We start from the raw sequence: 23,200 nt of genomic DNA on the forward strand, positions 1-23,200 counted from the left end.
CACTGTTGCCTCACAGCAGGGACGTCACTTGTTCTAGTCCTTACCAAGCCAGCCGACATTTCTGTGCAGAGTTTACACGTTCTCCCCGTGCTCATGTGGGTTTCCCCCGGGTTCCCCGGTTTCCTCCCACCGTCTAAAAACATGCAACTTTAGCTTAATTGACTAATCCAAATTAGCACCATAGACATGCTCCTAGTAAGTAGTTATCTCTTAAGAGCAATCACTGTCTGTTCACTAGCTACTACAGCAGGGGAGTTCTCCAGATCTACCTAAGCTCAAACTCCCCTCTCGCCTTGCAAACGGGAGGGAGCCCCGGGCTCGAGGATCTTGTGAGCTCAGGGCTCTCTCCCATGCCAAACAAGCTTTATAATCAATCATCAGCTCAGTGTGAACTCTTGAATTCCCGGTTGCTGTGCGCACGTCCTGTCTTGTTGATTTGATTATACGCATTACTACCGTTAATACGCAGCTGTCAATCAATACGGTGGGCGGGGGGGGACCGCACTCATACATCAAGTTGCGGTCGGTCTGAAGACTGCTCCTATTGGTCCACCGTGTTCACAAAAGTATAATCAATAATCTGATGGGTGTTTTGAGCTGAAACTTTACAGACACGTTCTGGAGACACAAAAGACTCATCTTACATCTTAAAAAAGGGGTAAAATAGGTGACCCTTTAATACTTAGATTTTATTCAAAACGTATGAACATTTATATGCATTTATGTGTGTATTATGTCATCTTTGCATCACATTACAGAAAGCGAATGAGCACTTGTGAGGTGTGTAATACAGTGTGTATGGGGGTAAATCTGAGATTATTCTCTCTTCTGGCTGCTATAACCAGTCTCACACTATTGTTTTCCTCATTCTGACAGTCTGGATAACACCATCCTGGAGTATTTCTGTCATCGTTTCAGCAAATGGGATTGTAAAATAATGAAGTGGTGTTAGTGAGGCCAGCAGGGGGCGCTCATGCGGCGCTCTGTGTAGGTTCTAACACCTCAGCATATTGATGGGGACTCTGCACTGCTCTGTGAGCGCTGTCTTTCAGATGAGATGTTAAACTGAGCTCCTGACTCTCTGTGCTCATTAATAATCTCAGGATGTCCTTGGAAAAAGGAGTAGGGGTTTAATCCCGGTGTCCTGGCCAAATCTGCACTGGCCTCTGTTTATCGTGGCCTTCTCACCATCCCCATATCATAATTGGCTTCATCACTCTCTCTCCTCTCCACCAATCAGCTGATGTGTGCAGTCTGGCGCAATATGCCTGCCGTCACATCATCCAGGTGGATGCTGCACACTGGTGGTGGATGAGGAGATTCCCTCTAATGTGTAAAGCGCTTTGAGTGTCCAGAAAAGCGCTAAATAAATGTAAGGAATTATGATTTGTTGTGTGCTTTTTTAACAATTTTAACAACAATGATAACTTCTGCTGCGGAGAAACAGGCAAATGTAAAGAGAGGGTGGTATAGTGGCTCAGTGGTTAGCACTGTGGCCTCACAGCAAGGTCACTGGTTCGAGTCCCGGCTGGGTCAGTGTGTGTTTCTGTGTGGAGTTTGCATGTTCTCCCTGTGTTGGCGTGGGTTTCCTCCGGGTGCTCCGGTTTCCCCCACAGTCCAAACACATGCGCTATAGGGGAATTGATGAACTAAATTGTCCATAGTGTATGTGTGTGAATGAGTGTATATGGGTGTTTCCCAGTACTGGGTTGCGGCTGGAAGGGTGTCCGCTGTGTAAAACATATGCTGGAATAGTTGGTGGTACATTCCACTGTGGCGACCCCTGATAAATAAGAGAATACGCCTGGAGTAACGATGCTGAAAATCCAGCTTTACATCACAGAAATAAATTACTCTTGACTATATATGTTAACAGAACACTTTTATTTTGAATTATAATAATATATCACATTTTTACAGCATGCTTTAGACCTGACAAATTCAGCCTAAATGAGAAAACAAACGTTTATAAAAAATAAAGCAGAAAACTAAACAGCCTTGTAAATCATATACATACATATATCACTGATCTACTGGTTATAATATGCTATTTGCATTGAAACAAGAAGCTTTTTCAAAGCATAGGACTTAAAATTTTCCCTATTATTCTATTTCAGCATGTCCATAGCATTTCCTTGTGACCCAAAGGTGAATGGCACTGGTTTCCTGCAGTGTGCTGGGTTTGGAATATCAGCTGGTCGTAGTGACATATGCACTCATCTGTCCAGACACAGATTATATCAGCCTGCAGCTGGGTCAATATCTAATTTACCGTCCTACCAAACGTCATATCCAGATGACATATCAGTCAGAGCAGAGCGGGCGTCTTCTGGGTCAGATGAAGTGCATCTGTTCACCTCACACACAATACAGTCCTGTGTGTTTAGGGTCATAGAGGAATGATCCACTCTAGGGTTATTAAATTATCAGAAAATAAGGCATTATTGTGCTTCTCACTGCTCAGATGTTGTATTTCAGACATTTGTCACTATTTGCAGTGTAAACGTTGGGTCCAATAATGGACAGATTCTAACAGTTATATATTTTCTGCCCAGATTTAGGTAGATATAATCCAATGTTGGGTTAAAAGGACCAAGTGACCTGACCCGTTGACCTTCATTGTATGGGTAAATGCATCTCAATATTAAAGTATCTTGAAATCTTCATTTAGTGTGTGATTTATGCATTTAATACTGTATTAATGTAGGAATTCACTCTCCAGTTCATTTATTAGTTAAATTTGCGGGGTAAAATATTGACATTACATCCATTTCAATTTGAATGTAACCCTATGTCCATATTTGAGGTTGATATGATCCAGTGTTTGGTTAAAATGGTCAAACGACCCAACATGTTGGCATTCATTGTAAGAGTAAAATGCATCTTAACATCTTGTGTAACTGAAATGCAGCAGATTTATGACTTGGTGTGTGGTTTGTGCATTTAATACTGTAATTACAGCAGTTGTAGGATTTTATTATCTAGTTATTTTATTGGTTGGGTTATTTCAACCTACATTTGAAAGGTAAATATGGGCATTACGTTCATTTCAATTTAAACGTAACCCTACGTCCATATTTTAGGTTGATATAACCCAATGTTGGGTTAAAATGACCAAACAACCCAACCTGTTGACCTTCATTGTATGGGTAAAATGCATCTTAATATCAAAGCATCTTGATATCTTCATTTAGTGTGTGATTCATGCATTTAATATGTAGAAGTATATATGTCAAATATGTCAAATATTTAATATTTTAGTCTCCATATAATTTATTTCAACCTAAATTTGCAGGGTAAAAATGTTGACTTTAGGTTCATTTTTAACTTTAAATGTAACTCTGTCCATATTTGACCCAAATGTAGGTTGGTATAACCCAATGTTGGGTTAAAATGACTAAACAACCCAACCCGTTGACAATAAAAATGCATTTTAATATCAAAGTACCTTGTTGTGAAATGTAAATGTGCCAGATTATGATTCAGTGTGTGATTTATGCATTTAATACTGTATTTATGGCAGTTGTAGGAATTTAATCTCCAGTTAATTTATTGGTTGGGTTATTTCAATTTTCAATTAGGTTAATTTTTAAATTTGAATTTAACCTTATGTCCATATTTGACCCAAATTTAGGTTGATCTAACACAATGTTGGGTTAAATTGATCAAACGACCCAACCCATTGACCTTTATTGTATGAGTTAAATAAATCTTAATATCTAAGTATCTTGATATCTTCATTTAGTGTGTGACTGATGCATTTAATACTGTATTTATGTAGGAATTTAATCTCCATTTGATTTAATGGTTGGGTTATTTCAACCTAAATTTGAAGGGTAAAATATGGACATTACGTTCATTTCAATTGAAATGTAACCTTATGTCCATATTTGAGGTTGATAGTACCCATTGTTGGCTGAACGACCCAACATGTTGACCTTCTTGTGTTATTGAAATGCAGCAGATTATGACTCAGTGTGTTTTGTGATTTTTATTCTGTAATTACAGAGTAAAATAAACTGTAAATAGCAGTTGTAGGATTTTAATCTCTATTTATTTTATTGGTTGGGTTATTTGAACCTACATTTAAAGAGTAAAATATGGACATTGTTTTTTAATTTAAACGTAACCTTATGTTCCATATTTGACCCACATTTAGGTTGATATAACTCAATGTTGGGTTAAATGGACCAAACGACCCAACCCGTTGACCTTCATTGTGTGGGTAAAATGCATCTTACTATTAAAGTATCTTCATTTAGTGTGTGATTCATGCATTTACTGTAATACTGTATTTATGGAGGAATTTACTCTCCAGTTTATTTGTTGGTTGTGTTATTTCAATGTAAATTTGCAGGGTAAACTATAGACATTAAGTTAGTTTTTCAATTTAAATGTACCCCTATGTCCATATTTGACCCAAATGTAGGTTGAATAAAAACAGTGCTGAATTAAAAATGACCCAGGATTTAGTTAGAGTCCAGTGATCTTCATTATATTGGCAAAACATATCTTGATATAAATATACCTCCTTCCACAAGAAATGAAACATCACAAAATTGTTGGGTAAAATTTGGTTCATAAATCTGACAAAATAATGAATCTACCAGTTGGGTTTGGCCAAAAATTGCCCAAAATTGGTGTTGAAATACCTCATGTATTTTAAATTTTACATATTTGGAGTTGCTGTATTATCTAATAAATTCTGGCTTATTTTGACCACATGTTGGGTCACATAATGGACAAACCCAAACAGTTGGGTTAAAAACATTCATTATATGGGAAAAACGGATCTTTATATCAAAATATTTCCTTTTGAGTTCAACAGAAGAAAAGTAAATTTGCCAGATTATCATTTAGTGTGTGATTTATGCATTTAATACTGTATTCACAGCAGTTTAATACTGTATTCACAGCAGTTTAATATGGTATTCACAGCAGTTTAATACTGTATTCACAGCAGTTTAATACTGTATTCACAGCAGTTTAATATGGTATTCACAGCAGTTTAATACTGTATTCACAGCAGTTTAATACTGTAGTCACAGCAGTTTAATACTGTATTCACAGCAGTTGTAGGATTGTAGTCTCCTGTTGATGCTTTGAATCCATATTTAAATTTCAGTTGGATTTCCAGCATTGGGTTGTTGTTGACTACATACTTGTAGATGTTTTGTATTTATTACATTTTTTTAGACTTTACATATTTGTACCTACACATGTTTTATTCTCAAATAAATGTTTTTTTTTTTTTTTTAACTCAGTGTTGGGTCAAATATTGGACCAACCCTAACAGTTGACTCAAATTTTTCTTTTTTTTCAACTCCATATTTTTTGGGTAGAAATAACCCAATGCTGGATTAAAACAAACCAACACTGGCTCATTTTAGACTTTTAGATATTTGTTGACTCATTAGATTAAATGATGTGGGATTTTTTTGACCCATTGGACAAACTGTAACATTTGGGTCTAATATTTATTTATTTTTCCAATGTCCATATATTAGATTAAAATGACCCACCATTTAGCTAGAGTCCCATTGAACTTCACTATATGGGCAAAACACATCTTAATATCCAAATATAGTATAATGCGTTCCACTGAAGAAACCTAAATACACCAAATTTTCATATTGAGTCTGATTTATGCATCGATTACAACTGTTGATGCATTGAATGCAGATTCAAATTTTAATTGAAATTCCAACAAGCATCATTGGGTCATTTTTGACTTTCAGATATTGGTTGACTTTTAGACTTTACATATTTTTTGACTACTCCTTTTGCAGTCTTCTCTAATAAATAATGAGTTGGTTTGACCCAGTCTTGGGTCAAATAATAGACAAACCCTAACAAGTCTAATGTTTATATTATAACAATTATAATTATTAATTTAACAATAAATAAATAAATACATTTTTTTCCAATGTCCATCTATTAGGTTAAAATAAGCCAACCCTGGGTTAAAACGACCCAGCGTTTACTGTAGTCCCATTGACCTTCATTGTCGGGGCAGAACGCATCTTAATATCAAAATATTGTCTTGCGTGTTTCACAGAGGAATAAAATACGCCACATTTGCATGTTGTGTGTGATTTATCCATTTAACACGACTAAAGGGATCCTAATGTCCGTGCATTGACTCACATTCAAATTTCAGTCTGTTTTCCAGTTCAGTTTGGCTGCTGTAAAACCGCCTGTGAATGATGCACAGTGTGTGTGTGTGTGTGTGCGTGTGTGTGTGTGTGTGTGTGTGTGTGTGTGTGTGTGTGTGTGTGTAATCTGTGATAAACGCGCTCATCATCATCATCAGTCTTGTGAAGGCTGAGAGTCTGAACTTCTCTGGATCTCTAACGCAGAGCCGCTCCAGCTCCAGCAGGGAAGCAGACACTCAAACCCGGAGCAGGAGTCGACCCAGCCGGCGAGGATTCTGCGCTTCTCCGCGGGATATTCGCGTGTCTGCTGGAGGTCTGCAGATCTGTCCGCATCCGACGGGCTTCTCTTACTCTTCATCCTCCTCCTCCTCATCACCATCGTCTCCTGGATTGAAGGTTTTTTTTGCTGTGGTGAAGGTAAGCATCAGCTGCGTCTGATATCTGCGCTTGCTTTGCATATGCATCATGTGCGTTTTTTTCCTTCCGATTTTCATTCATCATAAATATATATAGATATATAGGAGGTTTAACGACCCCGTGAGTCACTGACGAAAGAAAAAAAATCAACGCTATAGTCGAAAATACGCCCCCGTTTTCATTTTGCAGCTCATAAAGAAGTGTTTTATTCGGGCTGTTAGTCGCAGGACAGCAGAGCACGCAGGTAAGATCCCACAGCGCTTTAATAACCCATTTTAACACGCCTGCATCAATCGCACATCTTCAATCTTGTTGGATTTTTATTTTTTGGCTCTGCAATCTTCAATCTCAGGGTTTTGCTTGTGATTTCGATTATTGAGGTGTTTCGATGATGCTCGAGGACCCCAATAATAGCTCGGCGAGTTTCTGGATCGGCCTGTGCTTGAATGCACAGACCTGCTCGTGTGTTGTATGTAAAACCGCCTTATCTTGTGCATGAATGATTAGATACAGCAGAGAGAGAGAAAATGAGTATTTATTTCAGTGCTCTGTGTCTGAGAGGTCTGTGCTGACCACGGAGGACAGCCTTTCTAGAGGCTCTTGGTGCATCACCACTTTTCAGCCATGTTTTCATGATTAAAACAGTATATTGGAGAACAGACATATGGCATTGGAGGAAAGCGTGAGGTGTAATGGTTTAGAAAGATCCGAGTATTGCGATCAGAGGCTTCAGATGTATTGATTACATGTGGTTGCTTGTTTTGACATGGATTTCTCATCCTGCTACAGTGGGTTAATCAACTTTTCTCTCTATATATGAATATATATATATATATATATATATATATATATATATATATATATATATATATATATATATATATATATATATATATATATATATAGATATGACCTCTTTATGTTTATGTCTTTATGTTTATAAACATGTAAACATCTAGTCTTGAACGTTTAGAATAATAATCATTTGCTGACATATTAAACATCTACACATGTTACATAATGCTGGCTTATTCAACCAAAGTTAGGGTTGAAAAATTGCTGCATTCAATATTTTTTTTTTTCAAATTAATAAAACAATGTTTCATTTAAGCCATCGTTTTATTTAACCCAACACGGGTTGTCCATATTTTACCCCATTTGTGTTTAAATAACCCCATATTTTTTGTTGTATTTTAGGATCAGTTTGGCACTAAAATATTCATTGTCATGTGAAATCTTTTTTTTTTCTCTCTCTAAAAATGTTGGGTTGATGTAACCCAACGCTGGGTCAAAAATAGAAAAAATCCATCTTTTGGGTTCAAAATTAAATTTCAATAAAAAAGTTAACCCAACATTTCAGACTGTCTATATTTGACTCAGCTTTGGGTTAAAACAACCCAACATATTTAAATTGTAGATTTGACCCATTTGATGACTGAATCACATTTAGTATCATCACTTATTCTTTAATATAATTTCATAAGGACAGCTCAGAATAAATATGTTGTTTTGACATATTAAAGAAACATTACGTGCATATGATACGTTCTTATAAATGTTGCGTTGTTGTAACCCAATGTTGGGTCAAATATGGACAAACCAAACCATTGTGTTGAAAAGTGTCATTTAAATTAAACAATTAACCCAATGTTGGAGATGTTTTCCCAGTACTGGGTTGTATCTGGAAGGGCATCCACTGCATAAAAAAATACATATAGTGGATAAGTTGGCGGTTCATTACGCTGTGGTGACCCCTGATAAATAACAGACTAAGCCGAGGAAAATTAAAATTTAATAATTAAAATTTAATTGAAATAATAACCCAACCTTTGTGTTTGTCCATATTTGACTCAGCTTTGGGTTAAAACAACCCAACCTATTTAGAGTGTAGATTTGACCCATTTGATGACTGAATCACATTTAGTATCATCACTTATTCTTTAATATAATTTCATAAGGACAGCTCAGAATAAATATGTTGTTTTGACATATTAAAGAAACATTACGTGCATATGATACGTTCTTATAAATGTTGCACTGTTGTAACCCAATGTTGGGTCAAATATGGACAAACCAAACCATTGTGTTGAAAAGTGTCATTTAAATTAAACAATTAACCCAATGTTGGAGATGTTTTCCCAGTACTGGGTTGTATCTGGAAGGGCCACTAGTTCACTCTGTCCTTTTCCCATTCTCAGCATTAAATCAGTAAAGCATCACTTTAAAGTATGCTGCATTTGCCTGATTGCAGATCAGCATTGGTGTGTGGTAACTGCTGTCTGATGATGTGCATTGCAGCGGGTGTTGATTGAGCGGGTCTGATGAATTACAGGTGCATCATTAATGATAACTGTGTCCACAAGAGAAGATCCACACACACACGCACACACACACACACACACACACACACACACCCACACACACACACAAAAATATAACATGGAGAAACGGCTTCAGCATTCAGAAATGGTTTAAAAGCCGCCCGCAGGGATATCCAGCCATTTCTGATGCTTTCTAAAAGTGTCACACACTAAATAAATAAATAAAGCACAGCGAGCATCAGCACAGGTCTAAAAGGGAATGAAAATCTGTCATTATCCACACATTCAATCAGTCTGTGTGCTGCTTTGCAAGTACATCTACTTATTGTATTTCCATAATTCTCAACTTTGTCTGCTTTTAAAAATGCTGGGTTGCTGTAACCCAATATTGGGTTAAACATGTACAAACCCAACCGTTAAGTTAAAATGCATTCATTCATTCATTTTCCTTCAGCTTAGTCCCTTTATTCATCAGGGGTCGCCACAGTGGAATGAACCGCCAACTTATCCAGCATATGTTTTTCACAGCGGATGCCCTTCCAGCTGCAACCCAGTACTGGGAAACACCCATACACACTCATTTACACTACGGCCAATTTAGTTCATCAATTCCCCTATAGCACATGTGTTTGGACTGTGGGGGAAACTGGAGCACCCGAGGAAACCCACGCCAACACGGGGAGAACATGCAAACTCCACACAGAAAAGCCAACTGACCCAGCCGGGACTCGAACCAGCGACCCTTTTTGCTGTGAGGCCACAGTGCTAACCAAAAAAACCCTAAATTTTGGATTTGTCTTTATTATAATAAAACAACCCAGCATTTTTCAGAGCGTATTGGATGGTGGTGAAGATGAAAGAGTTCTGATGATAATTAATGGACATTTTTGTCAAACTCTTACTATTAACTCGATACTATTAAAGGTGCAGTAGGTGATCTACCAAAATGCTATTAATATCTTTAAAAAAAATGTCCCTTCGTTGGTGCGTCACTGTGGCGCAGTAGGTAGCACAATCGCCTCACAGCAAGAAGGTCGCTGGTTCGAGCCTCAGCTGGGTGAGTTGGTGTTTCTGTGTGGAGTTTGCATGTTCTCCCCTTGTTGGCGTGGGTTTCCTTCAGGAGCTCCGGTTTCCCCCACAAGTCGAAACACATGTGATACAGTTCAATTGGGTAAGCTAAATTGTCCATAGTGTATGAGTGTGTATGGGTGTTTCCCGGTGATGGGTTGTGGCTGGAAGGGCATCCGCTGCATAAAACATATGCTGGATGAGTTGGCGGTTCATTCCGCTGTGGTGACCCCTGATTAATAAAGGGACTAAGCCAAAAAGAAAATGAATGAACGAGTCTCTTCACTGCTGTCCAAAGCCACACCTCCTGAAGTCACGAACGCGCACATTAAAGATGACAGAGACCCACTAGATCATGTTATTCGCCAGTTATAAAACTTTATAATACTACAATTCCTAATGAACAGCTGTATTATCTAGCAGGTTTCAGTTGTGTTGCAGCCGAACTCGTCATAATGTGTAATATTTCATGTATGCAAGGATCGCTGCTCTCACTCTCTCACATGCTTTGTCCTAAAGCCACTACAGTATGTTGAGTGTTTGGCCGGCGGCGTGCAGGAATTACACTCATTACTAAGCCATACTGACATGCTATTTCAGACCAAATATTCAGAGTAGCGGTGAACAATATAGGGAGCGCATCACAGGCTGCTATTGTTCAACAGTGAACCAACGTGAATATAAAAACTTCAGCTCAGTAAAGTAGGCTAGGCAGAATAGCCAACACAATCTCACGGCAATTAATAACTTTTTGATTTAGTGGTTAATTCGTAGGAATTTGTACGATCTAATTCGTACAATTTAGTACAATATGTTCATCACTCAATGACGGTTGGGGTTAAGGGTGGGGTTTGGTGCCTCCTTTTTAAAATCGTACATTTTCGTACGACTGAACTCTTACGAATTAGCCACTAAACTGACAAAACGTGAAAAAATTACGTTTCCTCATGAGATCAGGCTGGAATAGTGCTATTTACTGATGTTCTGTTATTAAACTAAATATAAATCTACATTATCGATGCTGTAAAAGGACCTTATGAAACTGAAAATAGTCAGATCAATCTATCGCCGGAAGATTTCAGTGGCTGAACAACACTTCTGTGCATATAACCCATTCATAACAACACAACCTACATCAGCTCTGCGTGATTAAGTTTAAAACTGAACATGACCTGTCTGACAGAAATACTTCAGCCATGGTGTCGTCCTTCCTCCAGCGTGCAAAACTCACTCTAATATTGATTCCGGAGTTTAAACAGTTTTGATTCAGCTTTTGTTTTTACTGCTGTCACTCTCTCTCTCTCTCTCTCTCTCTCTCTCTCTCTCTCTCTCTCTCTCTCGTGTACATAGCAGATCTGTCTGCGTGAACGGCTGCGCAGTTGTACAAATCTACATTTGCTGACAGACAGTTTGGGCTACTGATCAGCCTGACAATATTTAATGGGATGAACCTTTTTTTTGTTGTTGTTTTATGCCTCAGCCACAAAATAAAAACACATATTAAGATTATTTAACTTGAATCATTACTATTGGACTGTGAAGAGACTTTCAACATCAGCACAACAAAACATGTTTCTGAAGATAATCACCACTGCACCTTTAATTAAAAGGGAAATTGAAAGGCGCTGTGCCATAGGTTATAGAGCAAAAATAGACCATGGAAAAAATGCATCATAAACAATTAAAACTAAAATAAATAAACTAATCATTTAACAAATAAATACAAAATTGAAGAACAAAATAATAATAAAAAATCTATAAATAAATGGAGGAAAAAACAGAATCAAGATCATCTGAAAGCAGGGGCGTCGCTAGACCCAAGTTACTGGGGCTCGTGCCCCAGTAAAAATCGCCAATGCCCCACTAAATGCTTTGAGATATGATTTACTTCATATGCAGGTGTATTTGTTAAGAGTGGTAATTCCAAAATAAAGACGTTATTCTCTCTGTTCACTAAAAGTGAACTGACGCATCGTCGTGTGTGCGCAGAGAACCCACGCGCCTCTCGCACGCGTTGCTCTTCTCCCAATGCGAGTCCCGGTAGTTAATCTGCACGCCAAAAAAAACTTGCTGCTCACACGCCGCTCATGCGTTTTAAAACTAGCGTAACAGCCTTTTTTGTTTTGCAAGTCGACAAAACTGAAGTTTAAACCACATGATGGTGATCTGACTAAGCATGCCTCCTGATAGATGTTTTTTGTATGAAGCAGAAAGGAGCGATGACGAATCAGGGAGGTAAAGACTTAATAAACCTTATTCTCTGCCATGTGTCAAGTCTAAGACAACAGATAATTTTATAAAACATCTTTTTTTGTATTTTATAGAATTGTCTATAGAATTTCATCCAAATAAAATTAATATTCATGCAAAAGATTACTTATATGATCTTAGTATCACTGCAGTTGTGTCTAAACGTTGTTTTTCAGTTAAATTTAAGATTATTTAGAGTAATAATTGTATAATAACATTAATACTTTTATTTATAATAAATATTTGTTTTGTAATTGCTTCATTATATATATATATATATATATATACAATTTATTTAATTATTTTTTTTATTTTTTGAGGGGGGTGGGAGGAAGGGTGTGTGTGCCCCAGTAGAGCTTTGTCTAGCAACGCCCCTGTCTGTAAGTAGTAATCTTTTCTAATATTCAGCAAATGATCATTGTCTTAAATTTCCAAGGATTTTTTGTTTTATTTTTGCTCATAAGAATGTGCTTAAATAAGCAGTATTTATATTTTTGTCTGTATTGTGAAACACTCGTCCAAGCTTTTCTGTAAAAAACAAATTAAAAGTTGAGCTGCATGAAAAAATATGCTTCATATCATGTGTATGAGGGGCGCCCCCAAATGGTCACCAATGGAAACTGAATGTCTAGTGGTCATGTCTGGTACTGCACCCAAACTAAATCTCACTGAACGCTCATTTTTTGAGATATCAACTTCAAATTCGGAATATAAATTGTTGAGATATTTAACTCATATATAACTATATATAACTTAGATTTTCTGTCAAATTTGAGCTAAAACAAGTTTTATAAATACATATTTTATGTAATATATTAAACTATACATTGATTGTTTTAGTATTTTCATAAACATAAAGACACATGGGGTGGCACGGTGGCTCAGTAGTTAGCACTGTGGCCTCACAGCAAGAAGGTCGCTGGTTCAAGTCCCAGCTGGGTCATTTGGTATTTCTGTGTGGACTTTGCATGTTCTCCCCGTGTTGGTGTGGGTTTCCTCAAGGTGTTCCGGTTTCCCCCACAGTCCAAACACATGCGCTACAGAAACTGAATTGATGAATGTATGAGTGTGTGTGTGGGGGTGTTTCCCAGTACTGGGTTGCAGCTGGAAGGGCTTCCGCTGCGTAAAACATATGCTGGAATAGTTGGCGGTTCATTCTGCTGTAGTGACCCCTGATAAATGAGGGACTAAGTCGAAGGAAAATGGATGAATGAAAAAGGCGTATAATTTTTTGTATTCTTTAACTTTTTAAAACTTTTTTCATTTCAGCTACAATCTGACCTAGTGTCTTCTTTAAAATGAGACCAAGCTGAAATCTGTTTACCAAAGTGTTAAAGATCAGTAATCATATGATATGTCATTTTCATGTTAAGGGGTTATCACTGCACAGTTTTACGTATGTTTGTTGGGACAATGGATTTGTACGGTGGCCGAAACACATGCAAATAGAAAAACAGCTGCAAATGAAGGAAACATCATCATCAGTTTGACAGCACACGCGCTGCAAATCCTTACAACGCAAACACAAATTAAAAATGCACTCTGTGGTCTGAGCAGAGTCACTGTAAAGATGCAGCATTTTTATTTATGTCTGTATTGTGAAACAGCCACATGTCCAAACTCGCCTGCTCACGCTTTTCTGTGAAAACGAATTAAAAGTTGAGTATTTTCTGGCTCTGAGTGGCTGATGAGAAAGTAAAGGGGAGAACATTATATTCCTGTAAATTGATTTAGCACAGAGCTGATGTTTTCTGACAGCATGTAAAGCATTTCATTTGATCTGAAGCATTTAAGTTCACCAGTAGTTTGTCATTTTTCTTTAAAAGCAGCAAAATAAATGCACAACTTAAACTTTATGTGATTGATAACAAAGTTTAAAGCTTCTGAGATTTAGCTTTAGCTTTTTTGTACGCTACAACTATTTATTCCTCAGTACTTTTGACTTGTTATTTGTCTAATAAATATGATATATTTACTGGTGAAGCAAAAATGACTTGCAGATATTAAGACTTATTTTATAGAGGAAAAAACATTAAGGTTTTATTCAAAGAACAATTATCAGCAGATGGGTTCAGAAAAAAGTACATGTATTTTAAAGGGCAGACTTTTTTGTCTTATTTGTAACGGATGGACGCTGGACAACGGAGGTGGGGATCCACGTGCAGTTTATTTAAGAGAAGTCATGCAGGCAATGGTCAAAACAGGAGCATAAAGGTAATCCAAAATGCGTAGTAAGAAACAGGTGAATGGTCAGGACAGGCGGTGAGACAACGGAAACAATAAACTAAGCAAAGGGTCAAAACAGCAAGACAAACACAAAAAATGCTTTGTAATTGTTTGGGAAAACATCAAGACTCAGCAATGTGTATGTGAAACTAAGATGAATAACTAGTCCATGTAATCCGTGAGCATCAGTTTCAGCTGTGTGTGTATGCAGCTGCATTCGAAATCGCATACTTCCATACTATATAGTACGCTAAAAACAGTATGTGAGCCGAGTAGTATGTCTGAATTCATAGAATTAGAAAATCTGTATGTGAGAAGTACCCGAATGTCCTACTACCTCCGGCGAGATTCTGAAGTGCGCATCGGATAGATGCTAAACTATCCCATGATGCACCACGAGAGAATTCATGAATGGGAGTGAAACGATGCAACTGACGTGAGTAGGTCATGTGATGATGACAAAATGTCTGATGTAGTACTATTCTAATGGCAGAGTAGTACATTTAAATTCAAATGCCATACCTACTGAGTAGTGGACGCAGCCAGTTTGTCTGTCCAAATGACTGTCAGCTGTGGCAGGTGTGAGTTGTAGGGAGTTGTAGTTCAGTTCAGTGGCCAAATTGTAGTTCTCCAGTGATCTGCAACTGCTTGATTGCTGGTGATCATAACAATATTAAGCAGAAATTTGATACTTTTTTGTTGTAAAGAAGATATATGTATATTCTATTTGCTTCTCAACTAATTGATAAAGAAGTCATTTGCATTGTCCTGCTCTCTGAGAATTTATCTGGATTATAAACATGTATTTGTTAGCGCTGAGTTTTACTATTATTGGTATTTTATTTTAAATTATGATATTTAAATTTCATTAAGTTTAATGTTGCTCATGAAAACAAGCATTAACATAGCTTTAATTTGCATTTTCATTCATCTTGATTCCTTCATTTGATTTTTGTATTTATGCTTAAAATGTTTTTGCCTCAATGGCCATTATTTATTTATTTTTTAATAAACCAAGACAGTATTTACAGTCATTTTCTTTCTCCATTAAATATTTATCTCACAATCTTAATATCGGTACTGAAATTAAGGCAAAAAGACTGAGAAAGAACATTTATGCAAAGTAAAATAATAGTTTATTTTTGACTACACTGTAAACATCCATATTTATTTATTATATATTTACATATTTGTACTTCTGAACTGAAATGCCTTATTTAACTAAAGTGATCCTGGACTTTAGGGTTTAAAGATACTATTTTTCTATGCATGTGCATATATATTTTTGCCAAATATTATAAAGATTTAATAATATTTTTGAATAGTTCCAAAGTGTTTAACAGGGCAATGAAATTTTCAGTACTTCACCACACACCAGCTATAGGTGGAGTGTAGAGACAGTGACACCGCCAATTCGGTGGATGGGGATGAATAGAAGGCCATGATGAGTAAGGGCCGATGGAAGCAATTTGGCCTGGACACTGGGGTTACACCCCTACTCTTTACCAGAGAAGCCTTGGGATTATTAATGACCACAGAGAGTCAGGACCTCGGTTTATCTCATTCGAAAGACAGCGCTCACTGAGAGTATAGTGTCCCCTTCACTATACTGGGGCATTAGGACAGGTTGACCCCCTGCTGACCTCACTAACACCACTGCCAACAGCAACCTAGTGTTCCCATGTGGTTTCCCATCCAGGTACTGACCAGGCTCAGCCCTGCTCAGCTTCAGTGAGTAACTGCTATTGGGCTGCAGGGTGATATGACTGTGATAATGCCTTTACTAATTAACCTAGTTAAGCCTTTAAATGTCACTTTAAGCTGAATACTAGTATCTTGAAGAATATCTAGTCTAATATTATGTGCTCATCAGGGGCAGACTTAACTAATAAGTGAGGTAAGCAGCCGCTTGGGGCCCCGGTGAATTAGGGCGCCCCGACCAATACAACGAAGCCTGCATTAATCATATAGCTCTTCTATACATTTTCTAACATATGTTTTAAAACTTGTCTATAACCATTAAGATTTTAAAATTATTACTTCTTTTAAAGGGCGACGCAGTGGTGCAGTGGGTAGTACTGTTGCCTCACAGCAAGAAGGTCGCTGGTTCAAGCCTTAGCTGGGTCAGTTGGCGTTTCTGTGTGGAGTTTGCATGTTCTCCCTGCATTCGCGTGGGTTTCCTCTGGGTGCTCCGGTTTCCCCCACAGTCCAATGACATGTTGTACAGGTGAATTGGGTAGGCTAAATTGTCTGTAGTGTGTGAGTGAGTGTGTATGGATGTTTCCCAGAGACGGGTTGCGGCCGGAAGGGCATCCGCTGCATAAAACGTGCTGGATAAGTTGGTGGTTCATTCCGCTGTGGCGATCCCCGGATTAATAAAGGGACTAAACCGAAAAGAAAATGAATGAATGAACTTCTTTTAAAACCGGGGGGTCCCCATGAATAGTGGAACGTTCCCTCCGTGCTGCACATGCAAATATTAAAATCACAAATAAAGCTAATTAACTGTGCTTTGTTTGTGAACTTGCTTTTATTTGTGAATTTATTGTTTATTCTAATAAGATTCCACTTCAAATATATTTTTACATGCAGCTTATTTACAAAAAAACCCAAATCTAAAGAGAAAAAAGGAGAAAGAGAGTGTTTTGAGTTTCAATGCTAGGGCTATATACCTGGAATTGCTTACGTCCCCCAAATAGGGATCTTAATGATTTAGGTTGTACGATTATAGTCTGAGGAATAATCAGGGTTATCATGATTATCATGCATTCATTGATTTCAAAACACAACTAGTTTAGTAAATCACTTGAAAACTCCTTATATTTGAAAGTGTTATTTATTGCTGCTCAGCAACCAATGAATACAGCACAAAATAATAATAATAAAAACAAACAACAGTTCAGTTCTCTTTGGACTTAAAAATATGTGCTAAAAAGTTTTGATTTAAACATAAGTAATAATTTAACACTGAAAATAAATGACCGAACAAATGATAAATAAATAAATAAGAATAAATAAAACATTATACTTGTCTAATGTGAATCTAAGCTACATATTAGCGAAGTATTTCCCTTTTAAAGAGAACAAATGTAGTCAGAGGCTGCTGATCAGCTATGTTAGTCAATTGTTTGGTATTTTTATTTCATATTTGTTTTCTCGTTGGAGTAGAAATCTGTGTGTATTCCGTATAAAGTATGAAGCTGATCGATCAGTCCTTGTCACGTGACTTGCGCTGTGCTCGCTGCGTTCTTTTAACCTGGAGCGCCTGGAAAAGCACGTCCCTGCTAATATGTGTGCTCAAGCCACGTCTCTCCATTGAAAATAATGGACTTGTGCGCACAAAAGACGGGAAATAAGAACAGCATTCAGTTAATAGCCTCCGCCATAGTTAAAGTCAGCCTTTAATCTAGTGTGTGTGCGTATTGTGTACAATTCAGAACTTTAAACTAGCGCACAGATGGTGTAACTTTGTTTAGTTGCAGCAGTTAAGTGCAGAATCACGGTGTTGAGAAGCCTTGTGATTAATTAACCATGACGAATTAAAGCGCGGTTAATAGTGAAATCGGTTAATCGTTGCATCCCTACCCCCAAATCACTAAGTCTGCCCCTGACTGTCATCATGGCAAAGCTAAAAATAAATCATCAGCTATTAGAAATTAGTTATTAAAACTATCATGCTTAAAAACCTATCTCTGTTAAACATCACTGGAGAAATATTTGAAAACTAAAACTTCACAAGAGCGCTCATAATTCTGCCTTCAACAGCATTTCCACAGTTCTGCTTCAAAACGTGTGTTAGTCTCCAGTATTGTGTGTGTGTTTTGTGCTCTAAAGTGTTTGTGTGTGTTTTGCATGTGTGTGTGTGTGTGTGTGTTTTTTGATGTAAAGTGTTTGTGTGTATAGTGGCACGGTGGCTTAGGGGTTAACACTGTGACCTTACAGCAAGAAGGTCACTGGTTTGAGTCCCGGCTGGGTCAGCTGGTGTTTCTGTGTGGAGTTTGCATGTTCTCCTCGTGTTAGCGTGGGTTTCCTCCGGGTGCTCCGGTTTCCCCCACAGTCCAAACACATGGTCTATAGGGGAATTGATCAACTAAACTGGCCATAGTGTGTGTGTGTGTGTGTGTGTTAATGAGTGTGTATGGGTGTTTCCCAGTACTGGGTTGCAGCTGGAAAGGCATCCGCTGCATAAAACATATGCTAGAATAGTTGGTGGTTCATTCCGCTGTGGTGACCCCTGATAAATAAGTGACTAAGCTGAAGGAAAACGCATGTTTTGTGTGTGTGTGTGTGTGTGTGTGTGTGTGTGTGTGTGTGTGTGTGTGTTTCTCAGATGAGCTGATGTCTGGCTGTTAATGGCTCTCAGCATATAGAGATGAATGTGGCAGATTTATACGGCCTGGTGTTATTACACAGCCTGGACGTTCTCCATCAACATCTCATTCATCTTAATGGAGTGAGAATACAAAGCGAAGTGTGTTTTTCACAGCCTCGTTACCTGCGAGCGAGTGTGTTGTGTTGTGCCGCAGTGTTTCACACACACAGAGAGAGAGAAAGAAGCATTGAAATGCAGGAGTGAATCTGCTGAATCTGCTTTTGTGAATGCGGCTCCGTGCACTGATCAGTTCATTATTCATTTGGATTAATTGGGTTTTTCCATATTTTATTGTCCTTCTTTCAGCACAGGCTCATTGGAAATACATGCTTTGAGCTTGTGTGAAATCGAAATGTACAGTGTTTATTCACACCATCATTATTTACAGTTAGGAGTTCTCCTGTTGAATTTGAGTTCTTTTATATTTCTGTTTAATAAGAGCAGATTTTATTCATTAATTTCTAATCATAATAGTGTTAATAACTCATTTCTAATAACTGATTTATTTTCTCTTTGCCATGATGACAGTAAATAATATTAGACTAGATATTCTTCAAGACACTAGTATTCAGCTTAAAGTGACATTTAAAGGCTTAACTAGGATAATTAGGGTAAAGTTAGGGTAATTAGGCAAGTCATTGTATAACAGTGGTTTGTTGTGGAGACAATCCAAAACTAATATTGCTGAAGGGGGTGAATAATATTGACCTTAAAATGGCTTTAAAACAATTAAAAACTGCTTTTACTCTAGCCGAAATAAAACAAAAAAGACTTTCTCCAGAAGAACAAATATTAGAGGAAATACTGTGAGAAATTCCTGAATCCATTAAATATGACTTGAGAAATGTTTAAAAAAAATTTTGGAGGAGGGTGAATAATTTTGTATATATATATATATATATTCACTGACCATTTTATTAGGTACACCTTACTAGTACCAGGTTGGATCCCTTTTGCCTTCAGAACTGCCTTAATCCTTCATGGCAGAGATTCAACAAGCTACTGGAAATATTCCTCAGAGATTTTGCTCCATATTGACATGATAGCATCACACAGTTGCTGCAGATTTGTTGGCTGCACATCCATGATGCCAATCTCCCATTTCACCACATCCCAAAGGTGCTCTATTGGATTGAGCTCTGGTGACTGTGGAGGCCATTTGAGTACAGTGAACTCATTGTCATGTTCAAGAAACCAGTCTGAGATGATTGGTGCTTTATGACATGGTGCGTTATCCTGCTGGAAGTAGCCATCAGAAGATGGAGACACTGTGCTCATAAAGGGATGGACATGGTCAGCAACAGTACTCAGGCAGGCTGTGGTGTTCAATTGGTACTAATGGGCTCAAAGTGTGCCAAGAAATTTTTGTCACTAGATATTTCCTCTTTGTCGGACCATTCTCTGTAAACCCTAGAGATGGTTGTGCGTGAAAATCCCAGTAGATCAGCAGTTTCTGAAATACTCAAACAGCCCGTCTGGCACCAACAACCATGCTACTTTCAAAGTCCCTTAAATTCCCTTTCTTCCTTATTCTGATGCTCGCTCTGAACTGCAGCAGATCGTCTTGACCATGTCTACATGCCTAAATGCATTGAGCTGCTGCCATGTGATTAGCTGATTAAAAATTTTCATTAACAAGCAGTTGGACAGGTGTACCTAATAAAGTGGCCGGTGAGTGTATATGTGTGCAAATACAATGAAATATTTATGAAATATTTATTACTACAAAAACTTACTTTGACATGCATTTTGTAAAATGAACACTGAGGTGGGGGGGGGGGGGTGATGGGGAATGGGGTTTGGCACTATGATGCCAAAACCTTGTCTTCCTTTTCACACTAATAATATTTACAGGCACATAATACTGATATATTACTATTGAATAAAGGATTATTCTTGTTTAGTTTTTGTGCACACCACCAAATAAATTAGCATAAACAGCAGCCCTGAGTGAGAAGCAGCCATCTGTCCATTAGCCATTAGTGTTTGAGCTGCTGAAGATAATGTCAGCATATGGCTCGTTTCCACTGACTGGTACGGTACGGTACGGTTCGGTTTGGTACAGGTCACCTTTATCAGGCTTGCGTTTCCACTAACAAGGGTACCCTTTTGGTGGGCGTGGTGTATGACCGAGAGTTTCAGTCGACGTCATTCTCACTGGAGGAAATGTCTACAATAAAGCTGTACGGGTCACTTACATATCATATGAGCAGCACTTCTCACAACACAGATGCTTTACACACATAAATACTTCTGTATAATGTTTATTACTAACTTTACTATGAACATGAGATGACAGTGCGAAACAGCCTACTGTAACGTCTGTAATTATATTAAATAACTAAATAAATGAACATGTATATAAACACATACAGACCCTTACAGTGTCCGATATGTTACCAACTACAGAAGAACTACACATAGCAGACATTTCGTCAGTATTTAGGTTCAAAACAACACAACATATAGCCTACAGTCAGTGTAAACCTCTCATCTGTGTCTGTAAGCTTCAGCAGCACATGTAGCCTCTGTTAGAGAGTAACTCCGTCATTCCCAGTTCATGTTAGTCCAACAGGTGAAGATAATAGTTATACATGGCATTTTGTTGATGTTTGCTGAAAAATAATGTGCTCCTTTTTTTCCGGCTTCTCCTTTGTTTCTTCACGCTTTACTCTCGCGTTTGTCAGTGTCTGACAGGATCGGGTTTCAAAAGCTCGTCAATAATCAAGCGCAGGTTATTATCATCAGCTCAAGAAGTTTGTTATTTCAGATATAATGTTAGATGCGCGTGAGCGCAAGCAAGAAAGCGAAACCGCTTCGCGCCTCAGACTGGCTCGTAATAAACTACAGGGCACAGGGTAAATCTGCTCTTCTTCTTGGATTTGTGGCTGTCCATCAAGACGACGACAAGGTTTGTTTGAGCCCGGGTCGACCATGGCTCGTTATTATATGTATTTATAATTCCGCTGTAATGTCTCGCTGTGTAATTTAAACATGGCGGGTTTTTTGTTTTCATTCTGGCTTGTTGCGTACGCGAATGACGTATCTCTGTAAACCAATAGCGTTCAGCTGCGCGTGTGGCTCTGCCTTTTGGTACCCTTTCTCGTGTTTGGTACCCTTTCGAAAGGGTGCCGAAAAAGTGGTACGGTACGGTTCGGTTCGGTACGCTTTTTGACAGTGGAAACGGCTATAAAAGCTTACCAAACCGAACCGTACCGTACCGTACCACTCAGTGGAAATGGGCCAATAGACTAAGAGGATTACAGATGTGGAGTTTTAGATGAAGCATCGACAGGACTAACATAGACTGACAGAAGCATGAAGCACACACTCACACTGAAGCACACATGCACACCTGACCAGCACTGACAACACACACACTGCTGTTTTACATCTGTAGCTATGCAGGCGTCTGTAGCTCCGCCCTCTTGTAGAAAGAGCACAATCTCATTTGCATTTAAAGCGACAGTCACCAAAACACCACGATTAGGATCAAAGCCTGAAAGGGTCAGTTTCAGAGAGTTAGAGAACATTATCTGTGTGCTATTCACAGCTCAAACTCAAACACACTAGAGACATCTTATTTTACATCTTGTAAAAAGGTGCAGAATACGTCACCATTCACCATTCCTGATTCAGACTGTGAAACTGCTTTAGAATGACAATTATTGTGATACGAATATACTTGAATTGAATTTTGTTGACGGCAGCTCAGTGGTTAGCACTGTGGCCCCACAGCAAGAAGGTCTCTGGTTCGAGTCCCAGCTTTGTCGGTTGGCGTTTCGAGTTTGCATATTCTCCCTGTGTCGGCGTGGGTTTCCTCTGGGTGTTTCCCCCACAGTCCAAACACATGCGCTATAGGTCAATTGGGTAAGCTAAAAATTTTCCGTAGTGAATGAGTGTGTATGGATGTTTCCCAGCGTTGGGTTGCAGCTGGAAGGGCATCCGCTGCGTAATAACATATGCTGGATAAGTTGGTGGTTCATTCCGCTGTGGCGACCCCTGATTAATAAAGGGACTAAGCTGAAAAGAAAATGAATAAATGTTATGATCACCAGCGATCTAGCGGCTGCAGGAACTACAAATCTGCCACATTATGGACTACAAATCCCTACACGCACACACAGCTGTTCCGCTTTCCGTTGATTACACACACACAGCCCGAAGATCATCAAAGACTGATAATAAGGGCTGTTTAAGCTGCACAATTGGCTGTAGTGTACGAGTGTGTGTGTGAACGAGTGTGTATGGGTGCTTCTCAGTACTGGGTTGCGCTGTAAAACATATGCTGGAATAGTTGGCGGTTCATTCCGCTGTGGCAACCCCTGATAAATAAGGGACTAAGCCGAAGGAAAATGAATGAATGAATTTCATTGAAACTTCATCCTAAC

At 38.3% G+C, this 23,200-nt stretch overlaps 1 protein-coding gene across 1 annotated transcript in view; it reads left to right on the forward strand.

Moving 5' to 3' along the window:
* The first annotated feature begins 6,338 nt into the window (after window positions 1–6,338).
* The window catches only part of nlgn4xb (neuroligin 4 X-linked b), a 51,435-nt gene continuing 34,573 nt past the window's right edge, over window positions 6,339–23,200 (forward strand). Inside the window, exon 1 of the mRNA XM_056466006.1 lies at window positions 6,339–6,572. The gene's annotated coding sequence lies outside the window, so the exon portion shown is untranslated. The remainder of the gene's footprint in view (window positions 6,573–23,200) is intronic.

This window comes from Danio aesculapii, chromosome 9 (assembly GCF_903798145.1).
Source record: "Danio aesculapii chromosome 9, fDanAes4.1, whole genome shotgun sequence".
Classification (NCBI taxonomy): Eukaryota; Metazoa; Chordata; class Actinopteri; order Cypriniformes; family Danionidae; genus Danio; species Danio aesculapii.